The sequence below is a fragment of the Dromiciops gliroides genome, chromosome 3 (genome assembly GCF_019393635.1).
Source record: "Dromiciops gliroides isolate mDroGli1 chromosome 3, mDroGli1.pri, whole genome shotgun sequence".
Taxonomy (NCBI): Eukaryota; Metazoa; Chordata; class Mammalia; order Microbiotheria; family Microbiotheriidae; genus Dromiciops; species Dromiciops gliroides.
In genome coordinates this window covers 449,775,809-449,796,093 of record NC_057863.1, presented here as the reverse complement: position 1 = coordinate 449,796,093, position 20,285 = coordinate 449,775,809, and positions in this window count along the sequence as shown.

Here is a 20,285-nt window from a genome sequence, read left to right as displayed (position 1 = left end):
TACCTGGACAAGCAAGTTCTACCTTGGGAGATTCAGTCCTTTTATTAAAATGTAAACACCCCAGGGAAGATCTGACATTAAACCTTAGCCAGACTCAAAAGGCTTTAGTGAAAATGGGATTGTTGTTGTTGTTCTAGTTCTTCCTTCTTACTGGAAGAGGACCAAAGATGTCAGGAGGGTGATGTCTCAACTTGTGTGTGAATTGGAATTGGGTGAGGCAGAGCTGCACAGTCTTCAGTCTCACTCTCTTCTCCAGAGTCTGTTGGAGTAAAAGTTGGGTAATTCTGTAAATGGGTTTCATTTTTTAGGATAATACTAAAAATGAGAGGGAGGGGACTGGTGGATAGAGAGTTCCTCCTAAGAGTCCTGGTCCTGCTTCTAACTGTCCTATGAATCTCAGCAAGCCACTAAACTTCTCAAATTCTCTAGTGCCTGAAGTTTCATAAGAGTTACTTGGTTGCTTTAGTTTTCTTTCTTCTTTCTTTCTTTTCTCTTCTTTCTTTCTTTCTTTCTTTCTTTCTTTCTTCTTTCTTTCTTTTCTTCTTTCTTTCTTTCTTTCTTTCTTTCTTTCTTTCTTTCTTTCTTTCTTTCTTTCTTTCTTTCTTTCTTTCTTTCTTTCTTTCTTTCTTTCTTTCTTTCTTTCTTTTTTCTTTCCTTCCTTCTCTCTCTCTCCCTCTCCCTCTCCCTCCCTCCCTCCCTTCCTTTTTTTTTGGTGAGGCAATTGGGGTTAAGTGATTTGCCTAGAGTCACACAGCTAGTAAGTGTTAAGTGTCTGAGGTTGGATTTGAACTCAGGTCCTCCTGAATCCAGGGCTGGTACTCTATCCACTGCGCCACCTAGCTGCCCCAGAGGATATTTTCTTAAAAGGAGTTCCTTAAAATGAAATCACAAGTCTTACCAATGAAATCACATCTGGTATATTTCTTTTTTAAAATTAAAACAAAATTTCAAATTTTATTTTATTTTCAGTTACAAATTCTTCCCCTTCCTCTGCCCCCCTCACTCATTAAAAAAGAAAACCCAGTACAAATATGTATTATGCAAAACAAATTTACCCATTAGCCATGAGAAATGAAGGAAAGAAGGAAGGAAGGAAAGAAAGAGAAAGAAAGAAAAATGAAGGAAGGAAGAAAGAAAGAGAAAAGAAAGGGATGAAGAAAGAGAGAAAAGAAAGAAAGAAAAATGAAGGAAGGAAGAAAGAAAGAGAAAAGAAAGGAAGAAAGATAGAAAGAGAAAAGAAAGGAATGAAAAAAGAGAGAAAAGAAAGGAAGAAAAAGGAAGGAAGGAAGAAAGAAAGAGAAAAGAAAGAAAGGAAGAAAGGAAGGAAGGAAGAAAAAGAAAGAAAGAAAGAAAGAAAGAAAGAAAGAAAGAAAGAAAGGAGTCCATCACTTCTCTATCTGGAGGTAGATAGCATGTTTCATCATTATTCCTTAGTGGAATTATGGCTGGTCATGATATTGATCAGTTACTAATTCTTTTAGCTGATTGTCCTTACAATATCATTTTTACATAAATTATGCTTTTGGTGTTGCTCACTTCATTCTGCATCAGTTCATACAAGTTTTCCTAGGCTTTTCTGAAACCATTCCCTTCATCATTTCTTACAGCACAATGGTATTCCATCACATTTATATACCATAACTTATTCAGGCATTCCCTAATTAATGGGCATTCCCTTAGTTTCCAATTCTTTGCTACCACAAAAAGAACAGGTATAAATCTTTTTGTCTATATAAGTCCCTTTCCTCTTTCTTTGATCTCTTTGGTGTATAGACCTGTCAGCAATATAACTGGTTTAAAAGGTATGCACACTTTAATAACTTTTGTGGCATAGTTCCAGTTTGCTTTCCACAAGGGCTGGATCAGTTCACAGTTCCACCAAGAATGTATTTGTTTTCCCAAAGCCCCAACAGCATTTGTCATTTTCCTTCTTTTTCAATTTAGCCAATCAGATGGGTATGAGGTAGTGCCTCAGAGTTGTTTGGATTTTCATTTCTCACATTTTTAGTGATTTGGTGCACCTTTTCACATGACTATTTATAGCTTGGATTTCTTCCTCTAAAAACTGCCTATTAATTTCCTTTGACCATTTATCAATTGGGGAGCACAAATCTGGTTAAAAAAGGAAATCTGAGGTTAGGTTTGATGGAAGAGAGTGATGAGAGCAGGAGGGCTGAGAGGAAGAGGAAGGAAATAAGGGGAAAGGAAGCTAAAAGTGGATGTAGAAAACTATAAGAGATGAGTTATCTATATCACAGTTTTGCCAAGGCTTCTGGCCTGGTTTCTAACTCTCAAGGATTTGGTTGCTTTACTTTTTTTTTTGGCAGGGCAATGGGGGTTAAGTGACTTGCCCAGGGTCACACAGCTAGTAAGTGTCAAGTGTCTGAGGCTAGATTTGAACTCAGGTACTCCTGAATCCAGGGCCAGTGCTTTATCCACTGCGCCACCTAGCTGCCCCAGTTGCTTTACTTTTAGAACTACTCAAAGCCTAAAGTGAAGACATGGACCAAGGATCAGTTACACTGCTGTATTTGAAAGAAATGGGCCTAAAAATAACCAAAGAGAAAAGGACAGAAAGCAAACATGATCACTATTATCATCTACTGGACAGATGTGAAATAAAAATTATTGGTGCATTTGAAAAACAAAGATGCCAACTATAGATGCCATCAACATTGTAATTGTATCCACAGACCAATGTGTTGGTTTTGTGTTCAAAGACATGCCTACGTAGGAGAAAAACATTATTTTTTTATTGTTTTTATGGATTGAGGACATGACTAGGGTATATGGAAACTAGAGCAAAGCATTAGTGCATGAATGCTCTATCCTATGAACTGGGATGCTACAAGGAACAAGACTTTTACTACTTGACAGTCAAAATATCAAAGATTCCAATAATTCAGAATTTGACATTTGATGCATCCCAACTGCTCAAACATTCTTCCTTCCATTCAGCAGTTCTACCATTCCCCCTTTTCTCTTAAAATGGGAAATTTGGGGGAATATAATGGGAAAATAATGGGGGAAACTTAGAGCTGATCATGTCCAACTCTAATTTTAAAGAGGAGGAAGCAGAGGATTTGAATGACTTGCTCAAGGTCCTACAACTAGCATCACAGCTTAAGGACCAGAATTCAGGCCCCTGAATTCTAGTTCAATGATTTCTCTACTACATCATTGTGCCTTTCATACAAATAAGCACCCGGTGCTCACAACTTCCTCATTTCCTCAATATAATAGAAATATTTGCATATTTCACTTGTTCAACCTTTATTCAGTGACACTTGTGGCACTAAGAAGCCATCCAGGTTGACTCATGTGCTTCCTTCCTTAAACCTACAAAAAGCCAGTGGATTACTAACGTAATTGTCTAGTTAGGGAAAGTAGTTGCTCCAAAGCTACTAATCTACTCTAGCCACCAGGCCAATCGTCTCTTCAAAGTCTCTCTGTTGTTTGGCTGGGATAAACTTTCTAAAGGTTATTGGCCAATGAGTGAGTCAAAGAACAAATTCTAGAAACAATAACAAATTAAACAAATAAATAAAAAACAATAATAAAAGAAAATTATAATGATGAAATAATATACCAGAATTTCTGGGATGTCCTAAGGCAATCCTCAAGGGGTAAAATCAGATCCTTACAAACATACATTAACAAAACAGAAAAAGAGAGGGTTAATGAACTGAACATGCATTTTTTTAAAATTGGAAAACAAATAAGCAAACTTAAAATAAGCACAAAACAAGAAACACTGAAAATTAGAGGGGAAATAGAAAAATTGGAAACAAAAAACTCCATAGAAACAATAAATAAAACTAAAAGCTGATTCTTTTAAAAGATTAAGAAAATTAACAAACCCTTAGCTAATCTGATTCAAAAGAGAGAAGAAAATCTCAATAAAATCACAAATGAGAAAGATGAAATAACAGCAAAACCAGAAGAAATATAAAGAATAATCAGAACATATTAGGCATAATCATATGCTAACAAAACTGAGGAAACAAAAGCAATAGAGGAATACTTTCAAAAACAAAATGTGCCCAAGCTATCAGAAGTCCAGATAAAGATCTTAATCACCCAATCTAAGAAGAGATCTAACCATAAAAGAACAACCAAAGGAAAAAACAATCCCCTGGTCCTGATGGATTCACAGGTGAGGCCTATCATACTTTTAAAGAACAACTAGTATCTGTAATTCACAAATTATTTTCATAAATTGAGAAGGAAAGTAGATGCATGTCCCCCTGCCAAACACTCACCCCATCACCGCTATCACTGAGTATGCAGTGTCAGACCATGACATTGGATGGATTCAGAATTTGATCTAGGGAATGAAATAGAATACTACTTCAAAATATAAAGATATAAGATCCACAGCCTATACCTTCCTATCTTGAGACTCTTCTTTATCTGCTCCCAGCTTCCCTGACACTCATGAGTAATTTGGCTAATTTACTATGATCACATAGTTTATCAAACATAGCAAGGGGAGGGGAAAGGAAAGGAAGCCCCAAAATATGACCATCTACCTCCTTCCATTTCATAATAATTCATCTGCTTGTCCTCCCAGAGCTTTGGGAGGTAGTCAAGGAAACTACTGTGCCCCTCCATTCCCTTAGCTAATGAAAAGGAGTAAGTGAAGGATGTGTTTGTGTCCAGGACCTTTCTCAACATCGAGAACTAGTGCAAGGGAATGCAGATGGTGAGTCAGAAATTAGTCCTCCAGCCCTATAGAAATTGCAACAATTGGCAGTCTTGGTACTTAGTATCCCCTCTTGTCACTGTTACTAAGTCTACCTTTGCTCTAAGATCAGAATCTACTCTATAGCACTGGAGTGCAGCAGTCTCAGTCACCAGCCAACTGAATCTTGGGTCCCTACTGCCATACTTCATCTCATAAAAATCTGGTAACCCTACTCCAAAGGCAAATTCCTCTCACCACAATTACCTATATGGCAATCAGTAAGTATGAGTTTCAAGGGCAGCAGAAGAAGGAATGAAGAAAAATACCAGTGAATATATATCATGCCTCCCATTTTACCTGCTCCCCAAGAGGGAGTAGGAGTAGAACTCATGACCTTTGTCCAACCACACTATTCTGAACCTTCCTCTATTCCCAGGGATGCCAACATCTTATCATTGCATCCCCCATGGCTAGCACCAGGACTGACACATAATAAGCACTTAAGTGCTTAATTGATTGATATGCCTGGTTAAGAAGTAATTACTGAAGACTTGTTAGAAATGACAAATGCAAAATTTGTTTCTCTGCATTCTGTTAATTAGCTGGTATCTGTATCATTGTCCCTCTTTACTGTTACTAAACAATAGTAAAACATGTTGACTTATGCATGTACCCATTTGGCTGGCCAGAACAAATATAAAGATCTCTCCTCTTTTTATAGGCTTAGAGATCAAAGTACATGGTGTTTATTGACTTAATGTGGGTGGGGTCCTAGGAGGATGAAGCCTGAGTTGATAATAACATAGACTTAGAGCTTGACAGGCCTTCAGAGGCCATTAGTCCAACACTCTCATTCTACATATGAAGAAAATGAGACACCCAGAGTTTGTGTCTTGTCCAAAGTCATACAAGTAGTAACCGAATTGAGGTTTAAACCCATTCTTGAACTTCAAATCCAGCACTCTCCACTGGACGTTGAAAGATCCTTTGCAAAATGACCAATTAGTACTGTAACAGATGATCTAGAATAATTGACACTGACCTTGTGAACATTTTTTCTTTTATTGAGAATAAACTCAGGGGCAGCTAGGTGGCGCAGTGGATAGAGCACCGGCCCTGGAGTCAGGAGAACCTGAGTTCAAATCTGGCCTCAGACACTGAACACTTACTAGCTGTGTGACCCTAGGGAAGTCACTTAACCACAATTGCCTCACAAAAAAAAATTGTTGAGAATAATCTCAACTGGGCAATGAAGGGGAGTTGGGTCACTCAACTTTGACTCTTGTTCCAAATGATATGGAGTATGAAACCAGGAAAACCTGAGTTCAAATCCTGCCTCAGACACTTAGTAGCTGTGTGATTCTGGGCAAGTAATACTACTACTCTCAGCCTCAGTTTCTTCATCTGTAAAATGAAGTTAAACATGGTGGTCTCTAAGATCCCTTCCAGATCTAACTCTATTGTTCTCTGATCCTAGTTTTGGTTATATGAGCTTTCTCTAGAGTCAAGAATGCTAGAATATAGGGACTTCATAGCCAGATAACAGTTTATCTCTTTCTTAATATGTACATCATATGAGTCAACTTGTGTTGAGTACAACAAATAGTCTCTTTCTCCCCAAATCAGGAAGAAACTATTCACCTGGACCTAAACAGATGACATTAAAAGAGGGACAATTTCAAGTAATTTTAATTAATTTTCTTTTATGCAGTGAGTTCCTACCAGAATGTGGCTGCAATAATATTCTTGATGATTAATTTAGATACCAAAGTTCATAGTAATAACAGAATCAGAGTTGAAAAGGGTCTCAGAAACCATATCATCTAACCCTTGCCTGACCAAGTATCCCTTTCACAATGTGCTCAACAAGTGATCATCCAGGTTCTGAGGGAAGATGTCAGACAACATTTTTTATTTTGGTTTTAATTTTTTTGTTTGTTTTCTTTTATTTTTTTGGTCAAGGGGAAGGGGAAGGCAAAATAAGGAATATAGGGAGGTGGAGTTGGACTGCCAAGGCAGCCCAACCTATCTTTTCCTTATATTGAGTCCAAATTTCCCTCTCTGTACCATTTTCCTCATTTTTCCTAATTCTAATTCTTCTTCCATATAACATTCAGACACTTGAAGGCAGGTATCATGTGCTCCCCAAATTCACCCCAACCCCAACAAGTCTTCTTTGGTCTAGGGTAAACATTTCCCATTTCTTCAACTGTTTGTTTTTTGGGGAAAAAGCTTTTTTTTTTAAATTATAAACATGATAGACACATCAAAATTTCAAATACAAAGGAAAAAATGGGGGGAGATTTTGTGTGGAAACTGGGAACTTCCATGCACTTTTTTTTCTATTACAAATGGATTATGGGGGAAGATATCATTCAAATCTTACATAGTATTAATAACACTGTCCTACTTGTCTGTATCCCCTCTTTTATGTCCTACTGCTGATTTCTATTTTTTTAGGGATTCAGTGATGATCTTTTCTTTCTTTTTTTAGTATTATTTTCTCCTTTTACCCTCCCAATTCAGTCTTCCTCACCAAAAAAGGAAAGAAAAATAAAAAGCCCTAACTTGCATTGTCATGCAAAACAAATTCACATGTTGACTGTGTCTGAAAATTGATGTCTCATTTTGCACACTCATCCACCACCTCTCTGTCAAGACCAGATGATCTTTTTATGGTGTAGTCTCTCCAGGTATCAAACCATTGGAGTCACCCTTCTCTGTAAATTCTCCAGATGAATATCCTTCCTAAAGGTGGTGCCCAGAACTAAAACAATCCTCTGAATTGTGATCTAGAAAATGTAGAAAACAGCATAACTACTCCCTCCCATATCCTGGACATTGCCTCTCTTAGTGGTGCCTGATTTCATATGAATGTTTTTGACTACCATGATATTGTGACTTGGTAGCCAAAGGTGACCCATTGAGCACCAAAATCCTCAAGTCATTTTCATTGGTTTGTTTGTTTGTTTGGTTTTTTTTAGTGAGGCAATTGGGGTTAAGTGACTTGCCCAGGGTCACACAGCTAGTAAGTGTTAAGTGTCTGAGGCCGGATTTGAACTCAGGTACTCCTGACTCCAGGGCCGGTGCTCTATCCACTGTGCCATCTAGCTGCCCCCTTTTTCATTGGTTTGTACTGATGCAAACTTATGGCAAAGAAAACAAATCTTTTGGTCATTCATCTTTACTAAGATTATTAAGAACCATCATATGAGAGAAATATTATGACCTTACTATTTTTGATCTCTCAATACAAAGGAATTTGAGGGGAAATCACAATTTTGTAAAAATACGTTAGATGCCTTTTATGAAATCTCATTTTCTAGTGATATATTTCAGAAATTTCCCATCTCACACAGACATTTCAGTAATTATATCACATTAACACAGGAAGAGGGAAACACTTGACATAGCATTGCTAGTTTGTTATTAAATAAATCTTCCATGCAGAGGTGGAATAGAGTTACAAAAGCTTCTCCTTGATTTGTGTCTAAAACCAAAGAGATGCATATTACACCGAATGAAGCACACATGTCTTTAAATCTTGGGTTCTTTACCTTTTTTATGATACAATTATAAACCAGGTTATTGCTTTTCTAATGAGGGGGTCTAACATCTGTTAAAGGTAGTGTGGAGAATACTATAACCATTTGAATAATCTCAATTGCTTATAGATCTCTTTAAGAAGGGAAATCTTTACTGTTGCCAATACTTTTATCCAACCATTGTAGAAGAGGTGGAATTTAAACAAAAAGAGAACCTAGTAGAATGCAGGGGCAACTAGGCAGCACAGTGGATAGAGTGCCAGGCATAGTGTCAAGACCTGAGTTCAAATCAAATTACTAGCTATGTGATCCTGAACAAATCACTTAATTTCAGTTTCCTTATCTGAAAAAATGAAAACGAAAACATATTGTTGTATCTTGTAAGCAGAAAAAAATGAACTTTCTAGCATGATAGAATTTGATAATAAATTATAATAAATAATAATAAAATAATAGCAAAAACTCAAGTACTAAAGTTTAAAAAATGGGCTGCTAGGTGGTGCAATGGATAGAGTACTGGGGCTGGAGTCAGGAGGACTCATCTTCCTGAGTTCAAATCTGGCCTCAGATACTTACTAGCTATGTGATCTTGGACAAGTCACTTAACATTGTTTGCCTTAGTTTCCTTATCTGTAAAATGAGCTAGAGAAGGAAATGGCAAATCATTCCAGTGTCTTTGCCAAGAAAACCCCGCATGGCATCATGAAGAGTCAGACACACCTGAAAATGACTGAACAAGTAGAGTGGATGTGGAATCAGAGGACCTACATTCAAATCCTGGCTCCACCACTCACTATCTGTATGACCCTGGGAAAATAAATTAACCTCCACATGCCTCAGTTTTCTCATTTATCATATGAAGATCACTATGATATTATGAAGTAGAATTGCCAAAGAGTGTTTTGTTAGTGTTGAGAGGCATGAAATAAACAAGAGAAGAAAAACATAAACTATGACAAAGGAGAATATGGTGACTGATTCCTATGGCTTGCTATCTGTAGAAAGCAATGTATGCACAAAAAGCGAACTGGAACATAAACAATTAAAAAAAACTAAGTGTTGAGGCCAAAATCTCTTAGTGTCACCTTGAGGCATCTGGCAAACAGGGAGGGAGGTTGGCAGTTGCACGTTTAATTGCAAATGTGAAAAATTCCTGAATCTCAGCTTCAGCTATCACTCAAAGATGTGATTTAAAAGAGATAGTTGAGAGGCTGCCTAGTACCTGTCACAAATGTAGAAACATTAACTCTGTTACTGGGATGACAGTAAATATCCATGCTTTTATCCAAGCAGGAGTTCTGCCCTTTGCTTCAAGAAACGGCTGAGAGAAAGTCTTTGATATAGTTTGAGAGTAAAGTGTTTGAAGTTCTAAATAGTCCTCCTGTGCTGAAACACAAACAGTGTTTTAGATCTTCTAACAGTTACAGTTAGGTAGAAGGGAAACATGAGGATGCAATATGCACCAAAGGAGCTAAGCAGGGAAAGATAAAGAACAGACGATGCCCACTATTCTCTATTTCCTCTCATATCCAAAGAAAGGAGGTGTAGAGAGGCCAATGTATCTTTGTACTACAACAATCTGTGTATGGGAGGGCACCAGAATTTTCTTCCATGGGCACACCTGGGTTAAATGTGTTTGCCATGTCACCTGGATTTAAAGGTTAGGGGAGGGGAAAAGTCAGTCATCATTAATTTTTATGAGCCCTGAACCATATTTTCAGAGTTAATTCAACAACCAGAAAATTAAGATGAAAAGTAGATCAGGATTTAAAGAAAAGATTCACCCAAATTTTCAAGACAGTGAAATGATTATATATATATATATATATATATATATATATACACACATATATACATACACACACACACACACACACACATATATATGAAGCCAAAATACAGATGATTATAATTTCCTTCAGGTCAGTAAACTGCCTTTCCTGCAGAACCCAGCACACTTCATTGACTATAGTAAATGCTTCATGAATATTTGAGTGAAAGAACATTATTATCCAAACTAAACAATGCCCCAACTGGCTAAAGATAGCCTGTAAAAATTAGGAACATATATCACAATAAGCTCCCAATAAATACCAAACCAAAATGTAAAAGATCACCTCATAGAAAAACTTCAGTACAGAAGATTTTCAGATCGATTGTGAAAGGGAGAATTCTTAACTGAAGGAAAATGAGGATCATTAAACATAAAACAAACCATTTTAATCCAAGCAATTTAAAAGATTCTTTATAAGAAAAAAAATCAATACAGTTTGAATAAGAAGAGAAGCTGATGAATGGGAGAAAATATTTACAAATCTCTGGCAAAAGTCTGATACCCAAAATACATAAGGGATTAACACACAAAGGTAAAAACAATAACCACTCCCCCAGTAGATGAAGAGGCAGCAATGAGCAATGGAGAGGGGCTCTAGAATTAGACATTGAGGAGACTCAGGTTAAAACCTATCTAAGAAACTTAATGGTTCTGTGACCCTGGCCAAGTTGCTTCTCTGTGTCTGAGTTTTCTCATCTGTAAAATTCGGAGGTTGAACTCAATGGCCTCTAATATCCTTCCCAGCTCTAAATCTATGATATATTCCTAAATGAAAGGGATGAACAGTTCTTGAGAGAAACGCAAAAGATCAAGTATCATATGAAAACCTGCCCTAAATCACTAATAATAAGAGAACCAATTTGGTGGTTTTTACCTCATATCATCAAATTGGCAGGGATGATGTAAAATAGAAATAGTGAGTTGATCCAACCATTCTGAAAATTAATTTAGAATTATGTAAGAAAACACAACAGTGGCTGTTGGATGAGAAAAGATCAGTTTATGTCCCAATTCTAAAGAAGGGCAATGCCAAGGAATGTTCAAATTATGGAACAATTGCACTCATTGAACACACTTGCCAGGTTATGCTTAAGATTCTTATAGGTAGACATCAGCAACATGTGAACTGAGAATTACCAGAAGAGCAAACTGGCTTTCAAAGAGGCAAAAGAATTAGAGACCAAATTGTCAACATTTGCTGGATTATGGGAAGAAAAAAGAGGAGTTCCAGAAAAAAAACAAAAAACAAAATGTCTATTTCAGACTACACTAAAGCCTTTGACTATGTGAATCACAACAAAATGTGGCAAGTCCTCAAAGATATGGGAATGCCAGGTCACCTTTTTTGTCTCCTGAGGAAACTATATGAGGGCCAATAAGCAATAGTTAGAACTGAACATGTAACAACTAATTAGTTTAAGATCGGAAAAGGAGTACAAAATTTTTTGTTATCTTATTTAGTTCATTTATATGCATCATGTGGAATGTCAGGCTGGATGAATCAAAAGCTGGAATTAAGGTTGCCAGAAGTATCAACAATCTCAGATATGCAGTTGATACCACTCTGATAGTAGAAAGTGAAGAAGAATTAAGAAGACTCTTGATGAGGGTGTAAGAGGAGAGTCTAAAAGTTGGTTTGAAGTTTAACATGAACAAAACTAAGATCTTTGCAACTGGCCCCATAACTTCCTGTCAGATAGAAGAAGAAATGGAAGCATTATCAGATTTTATATTCTTGGACTCAAAGATCCCTTCAGACAGTGACTGTAACCATGAAATTAAAAGACACTTGCTTCTTGGAAGGAAAGCTGTTGCAAATCTGGACTTCATACTGAAAAGCAGAGACATCACCTTGCTGATAACGTTCCATACAGCCAAAGCTATGGTTTTTCCAGTAGTGATATATGGACTATAAAGAAAGCTGAGAGTTGCAGAATTGACACTTTTAAAATTGTAGTGCTGAAGAAGACCTTTGAGAGTCCCTTGGATCCATGGAGATCAAATCATTCAATACTTAAAGAAATTAATTCATTCTATTCATTGGAAGGTCAAATACTAAAGCTGAAGCTTACTTTAGCCACAATGAAAAGTGGGACTCATTGGAAAAGACCTTGATGTTGGGAAAGATTGAAGACAAACGGAGAAGGGGATGGCAAAGGATAAGATGACTAGATAGTGTCATGGAAAGAATGAACATAAATTTGGACAGACTTTGGGAGATAATGGAGGTTAGAAGGCCAGTATGCTATGGTCCATGGGATCACAAAGAGTCAGACAAGACTGAACAACAAAGATAAGTAACTAAATTGCTCATATCCATTGACCCCATTCAGGGAAATAAAAGTGGGAAATAAAGGTTATAACTAAGTAGATTAAAATATTCATAGTAGGGGCAGCTAGGTGGTGCAGTGGATAGAGCACCGGCCCTGGAGTCAGGAGTACCTGAGTTCAAATCCGGCCTCAGACACTTAACACTTAACTAGCTGTGTGGCCCTGGGCAAGTCACTTAACCCCAATTGCCTCACTAAAAAAAAAAAAAATTCATAGTAGCCCTTTTTACAGTGGCAAAAAAATAGTAGCCCATTGACAGAGAATGGCTAAAATATTATGGTGAATCTATGAATCTATCATGGCACTGTAAGAAATGAAAAATATAAGGGAATCCAAAGATACACAAGAAGATTTATATGAACTAATGGCAGTAAAGTAAATAGAACCAGAACAATACCCACAATGACTTTGAATGAAAATAACACTAAAGAGCAGTTGAACCCAGATAAATTTGTAACGATTGGAATGACACCACCTGCTGGATACTTACTGTAGAAGAGTTCTGCCCATGAAGGGAAGGTCTTTGAGGGCAAGACCAGGAGTCAGGAAGTGACGCGGGCTAGTGGGAGGAGGAAGGAAGAGACTGGCGCTCAGTCTCGCTCTCTTTCCTGAGGATGCTGGCGGAGAAGGGAGCTAGAAATGTGCTCTCCCTTTAATAGATAGGAATCTAGGCCTTTCTCTCTCTCTTTACCAAATTCTTATTCTCCTTAATAAATACTTAAAAACCTAACTCTTGCTAAAGCTTGTAATTGATTGGCGACCACTCATTAGATATTTTAGACAGACTAGCTAGAATTTTAGTCCTTAACAAATTACAGTGACCAATCTAAGTCCCAGGGGGCAAATAAAAAAGAAGCAGGTGTACTTGCTTGTCTCTCAATAATAGAATGTTGCATATACAGTGAAATGTGTTCCTTTCCAAGGTCAGTTTTTTTCATTACAAGGGAATCAAAGATGGTGGTGGTAGGGTGGATAGGGGAAATTTGAGCATGGCGATTCTTGATGTACTAGGGAAATTGCTGATATAAAAAAGCAACAATAAAATGTTCTAAAATGAATTTTGGTAGCACATGCAAAATAAGTCATTAACTTTATAAAAATCAATGAAAAAGGTAAAGCTTCAGACTTCCTTTTCTAGGTATTTTATTATAGTTGAAATTCCTAATCCAATTTAAAGTCTATCTATACTTTTAAAATTTATTGATCATCTTTCCAACCAGTAAGAAAAATTTGAAAATACAGAAAAAAGTGAAAATTACTCTTATAGCATTTTATGTTGCCAATGCTGATATATGAGAGCGAGATAAAAATGAACATACATTTTGAAGTTAAATGATTAAATAATTTTAAAAAGCATTGCCTCAGTGAGTCAAACTCATGATTCTATCCAGCTAAGTATGCCATCTTCAATTTATGATGGGCCATTGACCTCAAAGGTCACAAGAGACATGATATTTTCCTCCAAAACCTACTCCTTTCTCCTTCTGAACTCACTATTTCTGACAGTGGTACTACATTTCACAAAGTCTCCAATAATTGAAACCTGGGGGTTATCTTTGATTCTTACTTTTTTCATTTATCCAGTTATCAAATCCTATTGATTCTACAACCACAGCATCTCTCAAATCTGTCCCCTCTTTTCTATTCTGATTGCCATTAATATTGTACAGACACTCATCACTTACCTCTACTATTGCCATCCATCTACCCTTCTTTCTTCTGATACATTCTTATTTTTTTTTTTAGTGAGGCAATTGGGGTTAAGTGACTTGCCCAGGGTCACACAGCTAGTAAGTGTTAAGTGTCTGAGGCCGGATTTGAACTCAGGTCCTCCTGAATCCAGGGCTGGTACTCTATCCACTGCGCCACCTACCTGCCCCATCCTTCTTATTTTTGCCAGACTGATCTACTCTTGGCACCAATCTGGTTATGCCATTCTTTTTACTGGGTGGCTCCCCATTACCTACCAAATAAAGTCTGAATTCCCTTGCTTGTCATTTAAAACCCTACAGGTTCTGACACCTCTATGCCCTGTCTTACACTATTTTACTCTTGTTCTTCACTCTAGCCAAACCGAACTATTCATCATCCAAAATAAATACCTGTTAATTTTCCACTTGTGTGCCTTGGTTCTATATTCTTCACACTTAGCATGCCCTATGCACCTCTTTTTACCTTTTAACTTCAAATATCTGTCCTTTTAAAAAGTCAAACTGAAAAGCCACTTCCTCCAAGAAGTCATTTCCAGCTTCAGACTACACCTACCAGTTTGCATTCCTCAAGCACTGGTGCATTATTTTGTATTACAATTATTTCCTCATACAAAGCTAAGTTCCCTGAAGGCAAGGACCATATCTTATCTAAATTTTATATCTCTCCAGAGCCTAACATAGCTCTCTGCTAATAGTGATTTAATTGTGTGCCCAATATTTGCAGGGTCCTGATGATACAAAGAGAAAAATAATCACAGTCCGTGCTTACATTCGACTGGGACGGATATTATATCAATAGCTAACATTTAATAATATAAAATTTTCATTACAAGGGAATCAAAGGTGGTGGTAGGGTGGATAGGGCAAGTTTGAGCATGGTGATTCTCTATGTACTGGGGAAACTGCTGTTATAAAAAAGCAACAATAAAATAGTTTTAACATCTGAAAAAATGCTTTCCATGTACTTATCTCATTTGATTTGATTTGATGAATATGGGTGAACATAAAACAAGATAGGATCTAAAGGGCAAAGGTTAGGCACTGACATAGTGCTTTAGGGAAACTGGAAGAGGGAGGGAATATTTATAGCTGAAGGGAACCAGAAACAGTTTCGTGGAGGATATGGTACCTGAGTTGATTCTTAAAGAAAGATAAAGGATAGTGAAAATAGAGGTGAGGAGGGAGTGTTTTCTAGGTACAGATGCACAACTAGTGGGAAAAACTAATAATTCAGTTTAAATGGAACATAGAAAGGAAAGGAGAATAATGTGAAGTAATGCCTAATAAAAGTAGAGAGAGAGTAAAAATGTTGAATTATATTAAAAAGAGGAGCCAAATATTCTTGCTTCCTTTAGCAATTCATTATGGATTCATCTATGCATATCTATTCACATATTCAGTCTTTTGCATGTAATAAATCCCACATGTACATTACTTTCTCTGTGTAATAGTACTTTCTTTTATTTGTCCTAAATTTACCTTTTAAAAACTTTAAGATTACCCCCTTGGTTTAGTACTCTGAAACTTGGCTTGTCATTTTGCATTCATAGTTTATGGACTTAGATCATATTTCATTGATAGACCTTGTATTCCAGTTCCCAGATTTTTGGTCGATCTTCACACAGCTACCTCCCTGGTTGTTTTAGCTATACTGCTCTGACCCTTCTAAAATTTTTCCTATAGGAAGAGGGGCCATCCTTCTTGAAAAATATACCCTCCCCACAAACCTGTGAAGACCACAACAGGTGATGACCCTACCCCTGATTCTGGCAGGAGGGAAATCTTTGCATTGCATCAAGAAATACGGGACAGGGAAGATTAGAGGAGGATGTGAGAAGAGAGAGAAAGGGAAAGTGGAAATTGAGCCAGAAAGGTGCCCCATAGGTGCATCTTACTTCTGCAACTGACAAGAGATATTCACTCTTTTGCATAGGAAGCAACAGTGGCAAATGTTGACTTCCTCATCTTCCAAATAAAGGGTTGGATCAGATGACCTCCCTCCTAAAAAGCCTCTTTTGCATGACGAGAGCTCCACAGAACCTGTACTAAAATGTAAAATCTCAGGTAAAGAGAGAAATGGCAAGAAATCAAAGTCCGGAGGAGGAAAATAGCTGCATGTCCTGGATAAGGAAGTCTCTCTCATTAAGCAAGAACTGCTTGCTTCTCTAAGTCAGAATCTAGGTAGGCTAAGAAATCCTATAAAAGGTTCCAGCTGGGAGGCCACAAGAGATGTTATTTTCTTGATAGATTCAAAAGTTACAGTGGTATGTGGGGGGTGGGAAGGGTGCCCTGAAGAATTTAACCCTTTAATCTCCTGAATGTCTGCCCTGGGGCCCAACTGTCCTGAATCCTGTCTTACCTAGCCTATTTTAGGAAGGTCACAGATATACCTTACTTCATTCCTTACTCTCCAGTTTCTCAACAGTCCCATTAGCCACCAAACTGTCATGCATTTGCCCTTTCTTCTACCACCACCCATTCATCATTTGGACATTGTTGATGTTCAATAATAACAACCAAGACCAATGTGATGCCTTACAATTTGGTCCTCACCAATCCATCAGCTATAGACATTGTTCTTAGCCAGGCACTCTCCCTTCTTAAGGTGTTAAATATTTGTTCTAGTCTGAGGCTCCTCTTCTTGGAGATAGATCCTAAAGATTATATATTGGTATGATAATTATAAAGAGGGGGAGGGGATATGGGCATATAGCTTTATAAAGATATTTTAATCTTTTCAATTTTCTAGCCTCTTTTTCCAGGGTCGAGGAATAAAGCAGTCAGTTGGAACAGTGGTTTTGAAATTGTCTGATTGGGTTTTTATTTTTTGTACCCCATCTCTCTGTTTCTTCTGTAGTGCTCTAAAATATCTAAGAAATGTGTTGTTACTGAAAGGCAAAGAAATAGGAAGGGAGCGAGCCCAAAAAGCAGAAAAGGCCAAAGCCAACTGGAAACTGCCAACTGAACTGGCTGCTTGCTTATTGGCATAAGAGAAGTGGCTTTATTAGAGAAGTAGAATTAGAGAAGGTCGCCCCCTTTTTTCTGAGATCAGGTCCCAAAGCACCATGGCTTAAATTTGATCTAAGATGATAAAACTGGGGCAGCTAGGTGGCCCAGTGGATAGAGCACCGGCCCTGGGGTCAGGAGTACCTGAGTTCAAATCCGGTCTCAGACACTGAACACTTACTAGCTGTGTGACCCTGGGCAAGTCACTTAATCCCAATTGCCTCACTAAAAAAAAAAAAAAAAAGATGATAAAATTGAATAGAGGTAAATGTTAAGCCTTATACCTTAGTTAAAAATGATCAATTCACAAAGGCAAGATGGAAAAGATGTATCTAATAGAAGTCTATGTGAAAAATGATTGGGGATTTTAGTAGTCTGAAAGCGCAACGATCTAACAATATGACACAACAAACCAAAAGGAAAGTTATCTAAGACTACAGAGGTAACAGTCCTGCTATATTCTGTCCTTAGTTAAGTTCAGTGTAGTACTGTGCTCATTTGTGGTTGTCACATTTTAGGAAGTATGTGGAAAAGCTAGAAAACACAGGTGACTGGCATGGTGAAGTGTCTCTAGGTTATGTCACAAGGGGATCCTCAGAAGGAACTGGGGGCGTTGAGTCAGGAGAGGCTTGGGCCTGGGGTAGGGCATGCATAACAGCTCTCTAAACATAGTAAGGACTGCCCTTAGAAGAGGAATTATTGTTCCCAGAAGGAATGATGGATTGAAGTTGCAATGAGGCAAATGTAGGCTTAAAATAAGGAAATACTTTCTTAACTATAGTGTTAAAGGTTAAAATTCTAGCTAAACTGTCTAAAATATCTAGTGAGTGGTCACCAATAAATTATAAGCTTTAGCAAGAGTTAGAGTTTTAAGCATTTATTAAGGAGAATAAGAATTTTGGTAAAGAGAGAGAAAGGCCTAGATTCCTATCTATTAAAGGGAGAGCACATTTCTAGCTCCGCTCTCCACCAGAGTCCAAAGGGAAGAGCGTGAGACCGAGAGCGAGCGCCAGTCTCTTCCTTCCTCCTCCCACTAGCCCGCGTCACTTCCTTTTCCAAAGAAAAGACTCCTGGTCTTGCCCTCAAAGACCTTCACTTCATGGGTGGAACTCTTCTACAGTAAGTCTCCAGCTGGTGGCGTCATTCCAATCGTTACAATAGCTATCCCAAAGTAGAATGGGCTGCCTCAGGCGCTAGTGGGTTTTCTCTCAAGAAAGGTATTTAAGGGCAGCTAGATGGCGCAGTGGATAGAGCACCGGCCCTGGAGTCAGGAGTACCTGGGTTCAAATCCGGCCTCAGACACTTAACACTTACTAGCTTTGTGACCCTGGGCAAGTCACTTAACCCCAATTGCCTCACTTAAGAAAAAAAAAAAGAAAGGTATTTAAGCAAAGGTTGAATTTTTGGCAGGTATGTTGTGGAGTAGACTCTAGTTTGGTATGGCTCGATTAAAGAACCCCTGAGTTCACTTACAAGCCTAATTCTGCGACTTTTCATATGCCTAGATCATTTTAATATCATCTGTCAATTGTTTAGATTTCACTGGGCATGTCTCTCCCTCAAATTACAGAATCTGAGTTGGAAGGGACCTCAGAGGCCCTGTAATCTAAACTACATCTGAAATAAGAATGCTCTACATTGTGCTCAAGTGGTCACCCAGAATCCACTCCAAAAACCTTCCAGTGATGAGGAACCTAGCATTTTCTGAGTTTCTTGTAAGTGAAGAATTTTTAAGCTTTAAAATGTTACACAAATGTTGGCTGTCATGATCATCATTATCAATGACAGTAAGCAGCAAGTTTAGCGATCCAAAGACATTCAACATTTGAAATCTGCTCTGAGATGATGTGCTTGGACAATGCAAAGTACCTTGTCTGATTGTGTCTATCCTTTCTATAAAATGGAAATTTAGACTAGGCAGATACATTACAGATTTCTTTATTTGTGAAAAACAAAAAAACAATACAATACCTTAAAACATGTTGCCTTTTTTTGGTGGAAGGGAGGGGTAGGGAGCTGTGTGAAATCATTAAGGTCTTTTTGAAACTCTAAAATACATTGCATCGACTGGCTCTTCTCTATCCAGGTGAATATTTACTCCATCCTCAAACACTAATATAGGCAGGAAGTCTCCAACTTACACTGTGGCTTACATTTTAAAAGTTTATGGGGGGCAGCTAGGTGGCGCAGTGGATAGAGCACTGGCCCTGGTGTCAGGAGTACCTGAGTTCAAATCCGGCCTCAGATACTTAACACTAGCTGTGTCACCCTGGGCAAGTCACTTAACCCCAATTGCCTCACTAAAAAAAAAAAATTTATGAATATGCTATCCCAAATAGGAATGTGGAAACATTTTATTACAGAAATACTTTTCTAAATAATTAGGTTTTAAGTCATCCTACAAAAAATCTGTTTAACAATATCATTAAACCCTAATACTATAAACCTCAGTCACCATTTATAGCATTATTTCTTTGGAAAGATATGTTCCAAGTTCCAGATGGAAGATCAGGAACATTTTGTCTAAAGAAGGAATTCACTATTTCACATATGGTACACAATCCCCTCTCCAAATACACACATATGAGCTTGAGGAACACTCAAGTGTAGCAGGTGTTCTGGATAGAAGGTAGAGGATTTGGTTCCTGGGGATGAGTTCCAGCAAGGGGTTGGAAAGTCAGGGATTTTGATAGCTGGGGTCATTACCAATGACTTCATGGAGAAGATTCTGTGATAATCATTCTTGTTAAGAAGTAAGCATTTCCGAGGGGCAGCTGGGTGGTGCAGTGGAGAGAGCACCGGCCCTGGAGTCAGCAGTACCTGAGTTCAAATCCAGCCTCAGACACTTAACACATACTAGCTATGTGACCCTGGGCAAGTCACTTAACCCCAATTGCCTCACTAAAAAAAAAAAAAAAGAGTAAGCATCTCCCATTCTCTCAAGGGCAACAGAATAGGCTTTGGGTGTCAGGGAATAGTAGGCAGTTGTAACAAATTCTGTCTCTGCCACTTCCTGTCTGACATTGAACATTAAATTATCTGAAACTCAGTTTCCTCATCTGTTTTTTTTTGTTTGTTTTGTTTTTGTTTTCGTTTTTGGTGGGGCAATGAGGGTTAAGTAACTTGCCCAGGGTCACACAGCTAGTAAGTGTCAAGTGTCTTGAGGCCAG